The sequence below is a fragment of the Aquarana catesbeiana genome, linkage group LG04, assembly GCF_042186555.1.
Source record: "Aquarana catesbeiana isolate 2022-GZ linkage group LG04, ASM4218655v1, whole genome shotgun sequence".
NCBI classification, from domain to species: Eukaryota; Metazoa; Chordata; class Amphibia; order Anura; family Ranidae; genus Aquarana; species Aquarana catesbeiana.
In genome coordinates, this window is record NC_133327.1 from 643,590,993 (window position 1) to 643,606,441 (window position 15,449).

The 15,449-nt window shown below is 45.0% G+C and overlaps 1 protein-coding gene across 2 annotated transcripts in view; it reads right to left on the reverse strand.

Moving 5' to 3' along the window:
- Positions 1-15,449, reverse strand: part of HHAT (hedgehog acyltransferase) — a 502,378-nt gene that overhangs the window by 444,894 nt on the left and 42,035 nt on the right. The gene's annotated exons all lie outside the window — the stretch shown is intronic.

Sequence of the window (15,449 nt, forward strand, 5' to 3'; positions counted from 1 at the left end):
TGCTTCCAAGTATGCAGGAGTATGTGACCTCCTGTGTGAGAGTGTTTGGTTCTAGTAGTCAATCGTGCTGTCATTTGACATAGAGGTGAAATCACCATTTCCTCTCTAAAACAAGGTATTTTGGTGCCAGCTTACAGCTGATGGTGTAAGGAGCATTGGGGTTTCACTGGGAAGGTATCAGTGGATTAGTGCGGTTGCTTTGGAGGGACAATTTAACTTTGTCCAGCTCTCCCTGCTCCACTCTCTTAGCAGTGACTCAGCAGCCCCACTCTTCCTGCTCCCCTCAGGACTCAGAAGCCTTGTCCCCCCTACCAATAGTGACTCAGCAGCTCCGCTATCCCCCATCCCACCCCCCCACCCCAAACAGGACTCAGCAGCTCTGCTTCCCCTCCCAGCAGTCACATATCAGCTCAGCTCCCCCTGCTCCCCCATTCAGCAGTGACCCAGCAGCTCTGCTACCCCTGCTCCCCCTCCAAGTAGTGACTCATCAATTCAGCTACCCCTGCTTCCCCTCCAGCAGTGACTCCACTTCTACTCTCTAATGAAAAGGTAGGGTGAAATAAGCTACTATAAGAATGCCTTAAACAAGAAGTGAAGGTTTTCAAAAAAACAAACAATCATACTCCCCTAGGTGGATGCAGCATCAGTCCCCAGATGCCTCTAAGACCGAGACCCAAGCAATTAAAGACTACAGATTGCTTGGTTCTCGGTCTTCAGTGAGCAAAGAGCCAGTAACAGCCAGAAAGCCAGCTCTCTGCTCTGCCCCTCCAGCACACACTAGAGCGCCAGGTTGTGGAGTGGGAGGGAGCGGCTGGCTCAGGCTTTCATCGGTGTGCTGAGAGGCAGCGCCAGCTGAAGTCCAAGCATCTGGGCAGATCCCGACATTATTGACAGGGTCCCTACAGAGCCTGGTGTGGCTCTGTGACGGCTCTGGATCAAAAGAGTACAGAACTAAGTGCACGCCTGTGACCCACAGGAGAAGTATAGTCAAAATAGCGTTGACAATACTTCTTTCAACAACTTCATGGCTTTTGCTGTAAGCATTGAGGATAAATTGTTCCACAGTGCCTTCAGCTACAATGAGAGTTGGTTTATAATCTCACTTACTGCTTGTTAAAAATATGTAAATACTTGAATGTCCATAGCCGGCCCACAGGTTCAGGATTTGTTTTTTTCCTCTTCAGATTTTAAACCCAAAAAATTATCCCACAATTAGAGACAAACTGACAATAATGAAAAACAAAATACATAGACAGATAAATAGATCAATAGCGTACGCTTAGTGGTTTCACTACCTGGAACAAAAGGTTCTGAAAACATAGAACATTCCAGCTGTACCCAATAAAACCGAGCCAGTGAACATTTTATGAGGCAATATCTGCTGACAGAGGCCTTTAGGCAGTGAAGTGCCCTGCTGTCTTCTGTGGCAAGAACAGCATTTAATGTGGCGCTCCAATCTACACGCCACACTTACAAGAACTCTAATGCAATGCAATGCTGGAAGCAAAACAAGTAAAGATGACACCGGCTTGATTTACTTTCTCTCTCTCCCTTTGGGATCACTAAGGTCTGGTATATACAAACAATAACTTGGGGTGTTTGGTGGTGTTTCTCATGACCCCCTTTCCATTTTTAGGGCCAGATACAGTGTACTGCCACACATGGCTTATAACAAACAGGCACAAAAGCATTTGAATTGCGATGCACCTTGCCAGACGCTGATATGGGCCAAAACCCCGGTGCACCAAGAACAGTTCTGCATCCAGCAAGTGTGTGTATGAAGTCTATGAGGATGTCCTCCTTAGATTGTATGAGACACCAGAGTGTGCTCAGCTATCCCCTTTTACGCATTCTAAATAAAAATAAAAGCTTAAAGGGTAAGTTCACCTTTGTACACTTTTTTTTTCTAAATTCCAGCTCCCCTATGCACCAATATAGCATTTATGTACTTTTTTTGCAAAAATATCAGAGCTTTCCATTAAAAATACAGTCACTTACTGTTCTTGTCCTAATCCACGTTTCCAGACATTTCCATTAGTGATGTCTTCTTCCTGATCAGACTTTAGGTCATGATACAGGAAGCAGTTGACCACCTGACCTCATTAGCACACACCCTGCATCATCCACCCTCCCATTCCCAGCTGAACGTTTTGTTAAATGAAATGCAATCAGTGATCACCCTTCTCACTAAATACACAATATACAATCAGATTGCATAGTGTATGGCCATCTTTATACACTTAAAATGACTAGTTGCGCTTTCAGTGCCATTAATTGTTAACAGCACACCAAACGCAGAAGCAAACACACATTTTGCCATGTGTAAAAATGAGGGGCAAATGCTGCAAAACGCCTAGTAAAATAAACGCAACCCACAAAACGCCAAAATGTCCCATTAACCACATGTAGTGCAGCCAATTAAAATCAACGGGCTGCCCTATGCGTGTCACAGAAAAAACGAAACACAAAAAGTGCGCTCCCACTATGCTAGATGTCAATGGGGACTTAAAGTGAAATTAGTGCGATAGCATAAGAACAATGAGGCTCCATTCACATCTGCGCGTTTCCTTGCATTTCAGAAATGTGCTGCACCAAAAATCGCAGTAAAAAAAACGCACCAAGCTCCACTCTAAAAAAGTTCTGAAGCTTCTTTGGGGCGATTGCTGTGTGTAGGGCAGCCCATTCAGGTGGATGGGCTGCCCTATGTGTGATGAGTGAAAATGCTCCAAAACACCTCCCCCCCTCGCTAAACAAAAAAAAAAAATACGCATGTGGGAATACAAGTTCCCACTATGTAGAGCTGTGAACGGGGGTTGACAGCTGAGCGTTTCTCTCCACTCCCTTCTATGTACTTGTATAAAGATGGCCACACACTATGCAATCTGATTGTATATTTAGTGAGAAGGGTTATCACTGATTGATTGCATTTAATTTTAAAAACGTGCACCTGGGAATGGGTGGGTGGATGATGCAGGGGGTGTGCTAATGAGGTCAGCTGGTCAACTCCTTCCTGTGTCATAATCTAAAGTCCGATCAGGAAGAAAGACATTACTAATGGAAACATCTGGAAACGTGGATTAGGACAAGAAAAGTAAGTGACTGTAGATTTAATGGAAAGATTTGATATTTTTGCAAAAAAAGTACATAAATGCTATATTGGCGCATAGGGGAGCTGGAATTTAGAAGGAAAATAAAAAAGGGTACAAAAGGTGAACTTATCCTTTAAAGGCTAAGTTTGCCTTGTGTAAAAAAATAATACAGGTTAAAAAAAATGTGCATTTATTATTTTTTTTACATAGCATCCAGCAAAACATTGCACCCGCGATCAGCAGCCATAATCCATATCCCCGATACAGGCAGGCAGTTACTGAATTGCAGGAAGACCAATGAAATACAAGGGATGCTAACCAGCGCCCTCGTAGTTCATTGAGAACTACAAACCGTCACCTGCAATGGCTGACGGTACTTTTAGTGTAGAGTACTCATTCACAGGAAACTATGAAGGAATGAAGGAATAAATGAATGAAGGAAGGAATGACTTGGCCTTATGGGCAGAGCCCCACATGGCCATGCTTTTTTTTCAAATTGCTATCAGAACGAGGAATGCTGGTGCCGGGAGGTGAGTGGATAGGAGCCTGTTACATGTTACACCCTTAACATGGGTGTAACTTGTAACATGCTCCTAAAGGTGAACTTATCCTTTAACCGATTCAATACCTGCCACTTTTACCCCCTTCCTGCCCAGGCCAATTTTCAGCTTTCAGCGCTCTCACACTTTGAATGACAATTGCACGGTCATGCAACACTGTACCCAAATGACATTTTTATCATTTTTTTTACACAAATAGGGCTTTCTTTTTTGTGGTATATAATCACCACTGGGTTTCTAATTTTTTTTGCTAATTTTTTTTTTTTTTTTAAAAGACCGAAAAAAAAATAAAAGTAAAAAAAGTTTTTCTTTGTTTCTGTATAAAAATTTTGTAAATAAGTAATTTTTCTCCTTCACTGATGCGGCACTGATGAAACGGCACTGAAGGGCACTATTAAGGAGGCACTAATATGCCACACTGATGGGCACTGATAGGCAGCACTGATGGGCGTCACTGATGAGCAGGCACTAACGGGCACTGAAAGACAGCACTGACTTGCATCACTGATGGGCACAGATTGGCATCACTGATGGGCACTGTTGGGGCTGCACTGATAATCAGGGCACTGATAATCAGTGCCCTGATTATCTGTACAGTCTCCCCTGTGAGGAGATGCCACTGACTGTCAGTGTAAGTGAGGAGAGCCGGATTACTGGCACTTCCTTTGTTTTACATGTGATCAGCTCTTCACCGAGATCAGGGTCGCGCCATGTCCAAGGGACACAGCACGCCCGTGACTGGGAAAATGGTATATGGCGTCGTCCCAGAATGAGAGAGGATCCCGCCTGCTGTCATTTGCCTATACGGCGGGTGGGAGGTAGTTAAAAAATTGTATAGAGAACATCTAGAAATGTATTTTTCCCTAAGCAGTGCCCAGAAAAAAGTGATAATTCCTCCTTCAAAAATAGAAGAGCATTATCTGGTCACTCCTGTGCCTACAGACTAGGGGTGCAACGGATCAAAAAACTCACGGTTCGGATCGTTCCTCGGATCAGGAGTCACGGTTCGGATCATTTTCGGATCAACAAAAAAAAAATCTCCCCCCACTGTAATATCCACAATCTCCCTATTGGCAGGGTGTGGCAGAGTATTGGCAGAGTATTGCAGGGTATTGGCAGGGTATTGGCGGGTATATTGGCAGGGTATTGGCAGGTATATTGGCAGAGTATTGGCAGAGTATTGGCAGGGTATTGGCAGGGTATTGGCAGACTATTGGCAGACTATTGGCGGACTATTGGCAGGGTATGGCAGACTATTGGCAGGGTATGGCAGACTATTGGCAGGGTATGGCAGACTATTGGCAGGGTATGGCAGACTATTGGCAGGGTATGGCAGACTATTGGCAGGGTATGGCAGACTATTGGCAGGGTATGGCAGACTATTGGCAGGGTATGGCAGACTATTGGCAGGGAATGGCAGACTATTGGCAGGGTATGGCAGACTATTGGCAGGGTATGGCAGAGTATTGGCAGGGTATGGCAGAGTATTGGCAGGGTATGGCAGAGTATGGAAGAGTATTGGCAGGGCATTGCAGAGTATTGGCAGGGCATTGCAGAGTATTGGCACTGCTGCCATCCGATCTCTCCCCTCCACTGTACAGATCAGTACACAGAGGGGAGAGAGGAACCAGCGTCAAGACATGACGCCGGTTTGTTACAAGTGATCGCTCAGTCATTTGACGGAGCGATCACGTGCTAAACGGCCGCCGGGTGTACCAAGATGGCCGCCACTCCGGAGCTAGGCCAAAAAAAAAATCTCCCCCCACTGTAATATCCACAATCTCCCTATTGGCAGGGTGTGGCAGAGTATTGGCAGAGTATTGCAGGGTATTGGCAGGGTATTGGCGGGTATATTGGCAGGGTATTGGCAGGTATATTGGCAGAGTATTGGCAGAGTATTGGCAGGGTATTGGCAGGGTATTGGCAGACTATTGGCAGACTATTGGCGGACTATTGGCAGGGTATGGCAGACTATTGGCAGGGTATGGCAGACTATTGGCAGGGTATGGCAGACTATTGGCAGGGTATGGCAGACTATTGGCAGGGTATGGCAGACTATTGGCAGGGTATGGCAGACTATTGGCAGGGAATGGCAGACTATTGGCAGGGTATGGCAGAGTATTGGCAGGGTATGGCAGAGTATTGGCAGGGTATGGCAGAGTATGGAAGAGTATTGGCAGGGCATTGCAGAGTATTGGCAGGGCATTGCAGAGTATTGGCACTGCTGCCATCCGATCTCTCCCCTCCACTGTACAGATCAGTACACAGAGGGGAGAGAGGAACCAGCGTCAAGACATGACGCCGGTTTGTTACAAGTGATCGCTCAGTCATTTGACGGAGCGATCACGTGCTAAACGGCCGCCGGGTGTACCAAGATGGCCGCCACTCCGGAGCTAGGCCAAAGCCGCGCCCTTTCCTATGGCCGAGGCCACAGAGCCATCCGCGGATCGCGGGTGTCCCGTACGGATCAACCTCCGCGGATCGGATCGTGGATCGATGACGATCTGTTGCACCCCTACTACAGACTCATATCTGTATACCTACAGTGTGAGATCCAAGGCACTTCTGCCTCTGATTGTTAGACTCACCGCATATGGAGTGAATTTGGGAAACTCGAAAACAAAGTAAAGCCACTCCACTGCTACATCCGTATAAATCATGCAAAGTAAGGAGGAAAAAAAACAAAAACGTTTTGGTTGGACTTTAAAAGGCAGATGGGACACTGAATATTATAAAATCAAAATTTATACATAAATGGCGTAAACACTATAAGAAAATCGGGCGTACAATCAGAATTGAGGATGGAAATAATGGGGGTTATTTACTAAAGGCAAATCCACTTTGCACTACAAGTGCACTGAAAGTGCACTAGAAGTAAAGTCGCTGTAGATCCGAGGGGGACATGCAAGGAAAATAAAGAACAGCATTTTAGCTTGCACATGATTGGAAGATAAAATCAGCAGAGCTTCCCCTCATTTCAGATCTACCCCTTAGATTTAGAGTGACTGCACTTCCAAGTGCACTTGCAGTGCAAAGTGTATTTGCCTTTCGTAAATAACCCCCATTGCACAAAAATTTATCTGTTGTTTCTGATCATGCGCAGCCTTTCGTATCTGATATTTCTCGTATGAAAATCGTATGAAAATGGTACACATTAAAACGAAAATTTTCTGTTATGTTCACTGACGAGAAAAATTTTGAAGCTTGCCCCTTCGGAAATTTTCATTTGCAAAGTTGGAATCGTATGTCAAAAGTTGTATACACACTATACGAAAATCGAACAATCGTGCCTCGCACAGACTTTTTCTTTCGGTTTTCTCATAGTGTGTACGGGGCTATAGTCTGACTCCGGTACTAAAACAAAGGCACGTATGACACGTGCATATTTACAAACATTGATGATAGCGAAAATTGATTCTTACATCAAACAAGCATTAAAAATGCATTAGGATAAAAATCACGGCGTTTGAACGCCTTCTCACGTCACTTCCAGTCCGTGACTGTCTCCGGCCACACAGGGCGTGGATGAAGGCTGGATGTTCCCATATATTGGAGGCTGGATATTAACTACTTTAAGGTGAGAGCTCTGGGAGCACATAAACAGTTGTATGAAGGCACGGAATGAATATTTATTAGAGACATCTCTAATCACGAAGAATTGTGTTGATTTTACATTTTTTGGACTTTATTTGGTGCACTATTATTGCACATATATACTGTTTGTGATCATTTATTACTGCGCAAGATCACCCTTCCATTTACATTATATTTGTGTATTGTCAACGCCATAGGTTTTGCAGCTAGTTTTAGTTATTGATTATCACAGTTCCACAGGTATCATTTATCACTCGTATTGCGAAGAACTTTCACATTTAGCGAAAATTGATACATAAAATCATTGAAATAGTGTTCCAGAAAACTGAGCAGTTGAATAAGTCCTTGTGCATAAACACGTTTCGCTTTACGCTTTCTCAGGACAGAATAGGATACACTATATAGATAAAAAACATCAATTACAATCATGCAGGATATATAACAGTTGTCACATGTCTACACATAATACATCCATTGGGAGAATTCACCTTGCCCGGAGACATGAGTGCATACATAGGGAAGGTCCCGAGGCGGGCACTGGGGCAAACAAGAGGCATCTCCCTACTGTGCTGCTGATAATTTTCCATGCTGGAGGCTCTGACATGAGAAAGTAAAGCGAAACACCAGGCTCCTTCAGAAAAAATTTAAGTCAGCAGCTATTACGGCAGCTGCTGAGTTTTAATAAACGGACACTTACCTGACCAGGGATCCTGCGATGTCCTCACCTGAACCAATTCTTCAATAGGCTTTGGGTGCAGCTGCCAGCATCTCTAGTAAGGGAAACAGGAAGTGAAGCCTGCTTCCTACTATAAATGTACGAGTCGTGCTGCGCCTTGTGAATGGTCCCATAGTCTTCTGGGACCTGTGATGTGTCTGTGGGGAAGGAGGGTACCCGCTCCCTCATCCCCCCCCAAAAAAGGCCAAATGTGGCAGTGGAGGGGGGGGGTGCAAACAAATGGAGCTTCGCTTAAAGACTTGCCTCTATCAAAATGGCCACCTCCACACAGACACAGTGCAGAACAGGGCGTGATAAGTCAGAAACAGGGAAAGATCAGCTACAGGGAGACCACAGGCAATTCTGATGAATATCTCTGCCTCAGCGTGATGCCTGGAAGCATGAGCAAGGATATGTACCGATGGAAAGAAGTGGAGAAAGATGCTATGTTTTTATTACAGCGCCGTATCCTGAGGACAACAACTCTGCATGCATAGATGTACAGGTACTTTGCACAGATGCAAGTACCTAAAGGGGGAGTTAAAGTCACTGTGTAGTGGTTTTGTATATATTTTATTTATTTATTATGCTCAGAATTAAAAACCTAAGTATGACATTTTGAATAATAATATTTTTAATACTAGCCAGCAGTTGTAGCTCTAGTCTTCTTTTACATGTTTTTTTTTCTTACCCCTGTTTGATAAAAAAAAAAAACCCTGTTAACAGAGCTAAATAGCTCAATCTCAAACTTACATGCAAAGGTGAATAGTCAGAATATGTGTAAACTAAAAATCCATGTTTTTCTGCTGAAAAGTTTGCTATAAAGTGTATATAGCAGTGTGCAGAGGGTTCATCCAGAGTCCCCCTTACATCAGGTGCCCCATCAGAGTCCCCCCATCAGAGTCCCCCTTACATCAGGTGCCCCATCAGAGTCCCCCCATCAGAGTCCCCCTTACATCAGGTGCCCCATCAGAGTCCCCCCATCAGAGTCTCCCTTACATCAGGTGCCACATCAGAGTTTCCCTTACATCAGGTGCCCCCATCAGAGTCCCCCTTACATCAGGTGCCCCCATCAGAGTTTATCTAAACATCACAGTCCTGTGTTACATCAGGTGCCCCCAGGTGTCCCTCCACGCATCAGAGTTGTCCACCCTTCCCCCTGTACTCACAGATCATAAACTGCAAACCAGGTAGCTCCTTCTTCCTCTCTCCAGTCTCCACTCCCCTGCAGTGCCCCTCTGAGACTGAGCTGTGTCCGCTCTCTATCGCCCCCCAGCAGGCTGGAAGGAGGAGAACACCCAATCCTATCCAGCTATCTTAGAGCTTGTTTACACATGCTTCAAAATGTGGCTTCGGACATGCTTTTTTTAAAACGCTCTAAATGCCAATCAAAGCCCCTGTCACTAAATAAAATGGTTAGCTTACAGTGCTGTTTACATGTTGCTTTGTTTTCTCCTAAAAATTATACTCCAGGGGGGCGTGGCCTGACACAGCATGGAGTAGGACGTGCATTACCTGAGCTCCATCCATTACTCCTGCTGTAATTACTCCTGAACCTTATATACTGACTCAAATGCTGGATCGATCCCCCTGAGACATCTATAACACCCAGGAATACCTTCTGGAGCGGTCAGATGAATGGCGGCCCGAGCGGAACGGCGATCCTCCATACGGCGGCCGGTTCCAGGCAAGTCCGCGGCTTCGGCCTGCTCTTGGAAGTCCGCGGCCATCTTGGTCCACCCCTGCCTCAGGCCTCACCTATGGCGGCTGTGCCCTGCTGCTGATCAGACGCTGGAAAACATTCTGGGAGATCTAGAACACTCTCATCCCCACCTGCATAGTCTCCCTGGACCCCTAGTACCCTGAGGGGAACAGCGGCCTCATCTAAGCTGGGACGTGGTTTAGGCCTGCATGTGGAGGTCGGCGGCCATCTTGGCACACCAGCAAATCCAGTCTGTACTATATCTTCAGCTTATTGCATCTGTGCTGGCCTGTGCTCAAATTCTGTTGGGGTTCTTTCACACTCCCCACCACAGCCTTAGATCATCAGCACCCCAAACAGAGTAACAAACTGTCAGGCATCTGCCATATAGGAACAGATTCTACCCCCGGCCATATTGGGGACCTTGAGGCCCTAACCAACACTCCCTCTTGTCCCATAATCTGCTCAGTCCGTGAACACCAGATTGGGGACTTGCTGGGCGATACCCCGGGCCCTCACAGCATGTCACCAACCAAGTCACAAAAGGCGGCTGCGGCAAAACTCGATCAGTACCGCCGACATGACAAAGAGGAGAAATCTGAGGGGGGTGAACGAACAGCGAGTGATACTGATAAACTTCTTGAGGCAATCACCTTCTGCAGAACTTCCCTCACAGCACAAATTGAGGAAGTCAAGATGGACATCTCCCTTATTAGACAAGACTTTCAAAAGCTCAGGGACAGAGTGAAGGAAGCTGAGACCAGGCTGAGCACGGTGGAGGATGCCATTCCACCCCTACAAACATCCTCAGACCGCGTGCAACGGCAAATACAACAACTCCTTAATAAACAGGATGATATGGAAAATAGGCTGAGAAGATGTAATATACGCCTGATCGGCCTACCAGAGGGGACCGAGGGCAAGGACACTACTACATTCTTGGAACAACTTTTGATCAACACCTACAGGAGAGAAGCATTTTCCCCTATGTTTGTGGTGGAGCGGGCACACCGCATGCTGGCAAGACCCCCCCGCAGGGAGCTACTCCTCGCACGTTCATAGCTAAACTCCTCAATTATAAGGATCGAGATGCAGCTCTGAGAATGGCGAGGGAGAAGGGAAACATCCCGATAGGGAATGTTAAAGTAGCCATTTTCCCAGACTTCTCGGCGGAGGTGCAGCAACGTCGGCAAAGCTTTACAGAGGCCAAGCGTAGGTTGAGGAACTTACAATATAAATATTCCATGCTCTTTCCTGCCCGCCTCAGAGTAGAACATGACGGCCGGGCGGTCTTCTTTGAAGATCCTGAGGAAGTGATTGCCTGGGTGGAACATCGTGTTGTTCCTGAACAAGCAGACTGACCAAGCTCCAGATAAGTACATATAACGGTATACTTAGAATGTCCACAATCATCTACAACACGATTTTTCCTCAAAGTCGCACAACTATACCGTTTCCTGAAGCTACATGGAACCCCTTTTTCTTTCCTTTTTTTCTCCCCATTCATTTTATTTTTCCTATATCCTTCTGGAAACTGTGCACCCTCTGACATGCACAATCTACTACCATCCACAGCAATTGTGCGACTGCGATATGCAACCATACATGAACAAGCGCAAATATAACGTACCACTTGTTGTCATTTACAGTATATAGGTCCACTTACTCTCCGGGGCTCCAGAGGGGCAGAAGTCCTACAGTTAACATGCATTGTGCAGCGAGACTTTACCCCACACAATGCTGGGAGGCAATACCATGTTTTCTGGAACCTTCTATGGCACTTGTTTGTTGCAGTTAACTGGAAGCAAGGGGATCGGGAGACCATACCATACTTTGTACAACTGATGTGGCTGATACATTTAGTTCTACTCAGTCCCCGTGGGCTTATCCAGATGTTTTGCATTTTGCCCATAACCAGGAGGATGAGAGGCCTCCCAGTTAACCACAAGTTAAGGGAATATGCCCGCACCAGTTCGGGACAGTGCAGGGCAGGGAGGGGGGGGTGGGAGTTCATTTGTTTGTAATTTGGTTAAACTTAATTACGTATATTAGACATGGAAAACAGGTAATATCTCGAACGCCATGTACAGGTGAATGTTTATTTATGTTGTGTATTACAGGATTGATACAGCTATATTTTTGTACCAGAAAAGTATGTACCTTACACATAGAGAGCAAACTGCTTAACATAATTGTTTTAATAGATATTAAAAAGTTTTGCTTATGGCATCTCTGAAGTTTCTCACGTGGAATGTGAGGGGCATGCGAGAGAAATTTAAGCGTGCAGCAATCTTCACATTCCTCAAGAAACAACATTCTGATATAATAGCACTGGTCGAGACGCATGTTGAGGGGAGCGTCCAGATGGCACTTCGCCAGCCATGGTTTGGGTGGGCTATCATTCTACCCACACATCCCATTCCAGGGGAGTTTCAGTATTGATAGCCAAATCGGTACATTTTGAGCTATGTGAGTTGTCCACTGACCCATTAGGCCGCTATGTCTTCATCCTTGCTAAAGTATATGGAGAACCCCTACTTATAATGGCTTTTTATGTACCACCACCATTTAACATCACCATAATTAAAGAGGGACTATCGTTCATGGCACGTCATTCAACCATATCTGCAGTTTGGTTAGGTGACTTCAATACTACACTAAATCCGACTCTAGACAAGCTGCAACTTAATCCGCCTACACTAAATACTCCCAACGAGACTAGGTTTTCTAAGCTCATTTCTACCTTCCACTTAATAGACACGTGGCGCTATAAGTTCCCACAGGCCAAATAATACTCATGTTTTTCGTCTTCTCATGGCTCTATGTCCCGTATAGACTTTATACTCATATCCCACAGACTGACACCGAGACTATTAGAGACTGCATTTTGCCCTAAAATACTCTCGGATCAAAGCCCTTACTGGATTACATTAAATATCCCTATAGCAAGGCCTCCACGGTCATGGCGTTTGAACCCTTTTTGGCTCTCTCTTTTACCTGAAGATAGTGAGCTTATGGATAAATTGAGAACATACTTTGTGGAGAATGACAAGTCGGCATCGCCCTCCGCAGTATGGGACTCCTTTAAGCTATTTGCTCGCTCCACATTAATTACCGATATCAATAAAATTAAGATGAACTCCTCCAGTGCCCTCAGTAAGGCGCTGGAGGATTTATCCTCTGCCGAAAGAGACTTTGCCAATACCCCGACTACCGCAAATGCAGATCTGCTTAAAATGCACACTAGAGTAGTTACCCAGCTGCAATACCAGAAAGCTAGGCAAAAACATTTTTTCTCCAGACAAAAAATGTTTGAGTATGGGGAAAAAGCAGGAAAATTACTGGCATCTCTGGTACACAGCGAAGATAGACCCCCAGTGGTCATCACACTACACGGCCCCGGAGGGCAACAAATAACAGACCCACCCAGTGTAACCTCTATGTTCAGAGATTTCTTTGCTGACTTATACAAAACAACAACCCCTACTGAGACACAATCCATGTCCATCTTTCTTGAGAAGGTGATTTTCCCACAGCTGACAGAAGCACAAGTAGACCTACTAGAGGCACCCCTTACTACAGACGAAATTACAACAGCTATAGCCAGTTTCGCTAGGTCCAAATCCCCAGGATCAGACGGATTACCAATTGAGTTTTATTCCCAATTTAGCGAATTACTAACTCCTAAACTGCTAATGTTATATAATCATCTTTTTGAAACAGGAAATCTACCCCCATCTATGACAGAGGCAACAATAGTCCTTATCGCTAAACCAGGAAAGGATCCGGGATACCCAGAATCCTATCGTCCAATATCCCTTTTACAGGTCGATATTAAAATATTAGCCAAAGTACTATCCATTAGGCTTAATCAAGTAATTCTATCATTAATACATACAGACCAGGCGGGTTTCATGCCTGGCTGCAACACCTCGTTTAACCTCCGGAAATTATATATTAATATACAGGCTACACACGAGGAGGTTGGCTCGCGAGTTGTGGTGACTCTAGACACAGCAAAAGCCTTCGACTCGGTGGAGTGGAGGTATCTCTGGAGATGCTTGGAGGGTTATGGCTTTGGCCCGAAATGTATTAAATGGATACAATTACTATATCAGGCACCTAAGGCCAAAGTGGTAGCTAACGGCTGGTCGTCTCAGATGTTTGACCTCAGCAGAGGCACGAGACAAGGCTGCCCCTTATCTCCATTATTGTATGCCCCCGCAGCGGAACCCCTGGCGATATCCATCCGAGCAAACCCGGAGATCAAAGGACTAAGACTGGGCTCTTTAATTGAAAAAATTAGTATGTATGCAGACGATAAGCTACTATATTTAGCGGATTCAGGCCCTTCCTTGAGTTCTGCACTTAGCACAATTGAACAATTTGGAACATTTTCAGGACTGAAAATCAATTGGGACAAGTCCCAGATTTTACCAATTGATAGCTTTCCACCCCCAGAACCCCAAGCCAGGCTTCCGTTAAAGAGAGTTGAAGTTATTAAATATTTAGGAATTCATATATCTAGATCTCCTGCAGACTATGTATCCCTTAATATAGATCCTCTCATTTCCATGATTAAAAATAAAATACGGCTTGGTCCAAACTACCATTAGGAATCTGGGGTCGCATAAACTTAATCAAAATGGTCTTACTCCCTAAAATACTATATGTTCTTTGGCATACTCCAGTTTACCTACCCTTGAAACATTTGAAATCCCTAGAGTCCCTACTTAAGCCATTTGTGTGGAGTACCAACAGACATAAACTAGCATGGCAAACTCTTAAGAATCCGACTGACCTAGGAGGCACTGCTCTCCCTGACTTCAATTTATATTATATTGCATCGCAATTGTCACAACTTTTCCACTTAGATAAAACGGACAGTGAGAGATTTCTTACGCTCCTATGTCCAAAGTGGGCACAACACACCAAGGACCCGATATATGCAATAGCTTCGGGTTCGGGGGGGATGGAGCCAGGAGAAAATAAACATACCATGCTGTACCACTACAGGAGAATATGGGACTTAGCCGCCTCTAAACTTGAAATTCCGCAGTTCAATGATTACACGCCGGTATGGCATAACAAGAACCTTCCTGAGTTTAACAAAATTCATGACACATTTTTATGGTCCAAGCAGGGAGTATTTTACCTACACCACCTATTAAAAGATGGACATCCCAAAACCTTTGATTTACTTAAAGAGGAATTTGCAATTCAGAATCAGATGTTCTTTAGATTTCTACAAGTCCGTCATGCGACACTAGCACAATTTCCTGACTCCCGTCCAAACCCCATTCCTAATGTTCTCATGGCAGTAATTAAGAGCACAGACCCCCATAAATTGATCTCAGCTTTTTATAACATGCTCTCCACCCCTGTATCTACTAAAATAGCACATGATCTCAAACCAAGATGGGAAAGAGAGGTGGGATCAATAGAGGATGAGGAGTGGGGGGAGGCACTGGAGTCTTGCAAAGCTGTATCCCCCAAATTATCAGACCGTCTGTCGCAGCTTTACATTATTCACAGGGCATATCTTACACCCCTTAGAGTAGCAAGATATAAACAAACACAATCTACTACGTGCCAGATGTGTGTGAGGGAGACAGGCACTTTTTTCCACTTAATCTGGACATGTCCTAGGATTCAAGGCTTCTGGGAACAAATTGTGACATTTCTACACGACACAATGGGCTCACCCATAGCTCTAGACCCAAAACAATGCCTTCTGGGTATAATTCCTGACACAATAGATAAATACACAAAAACATTTCTACATGAAA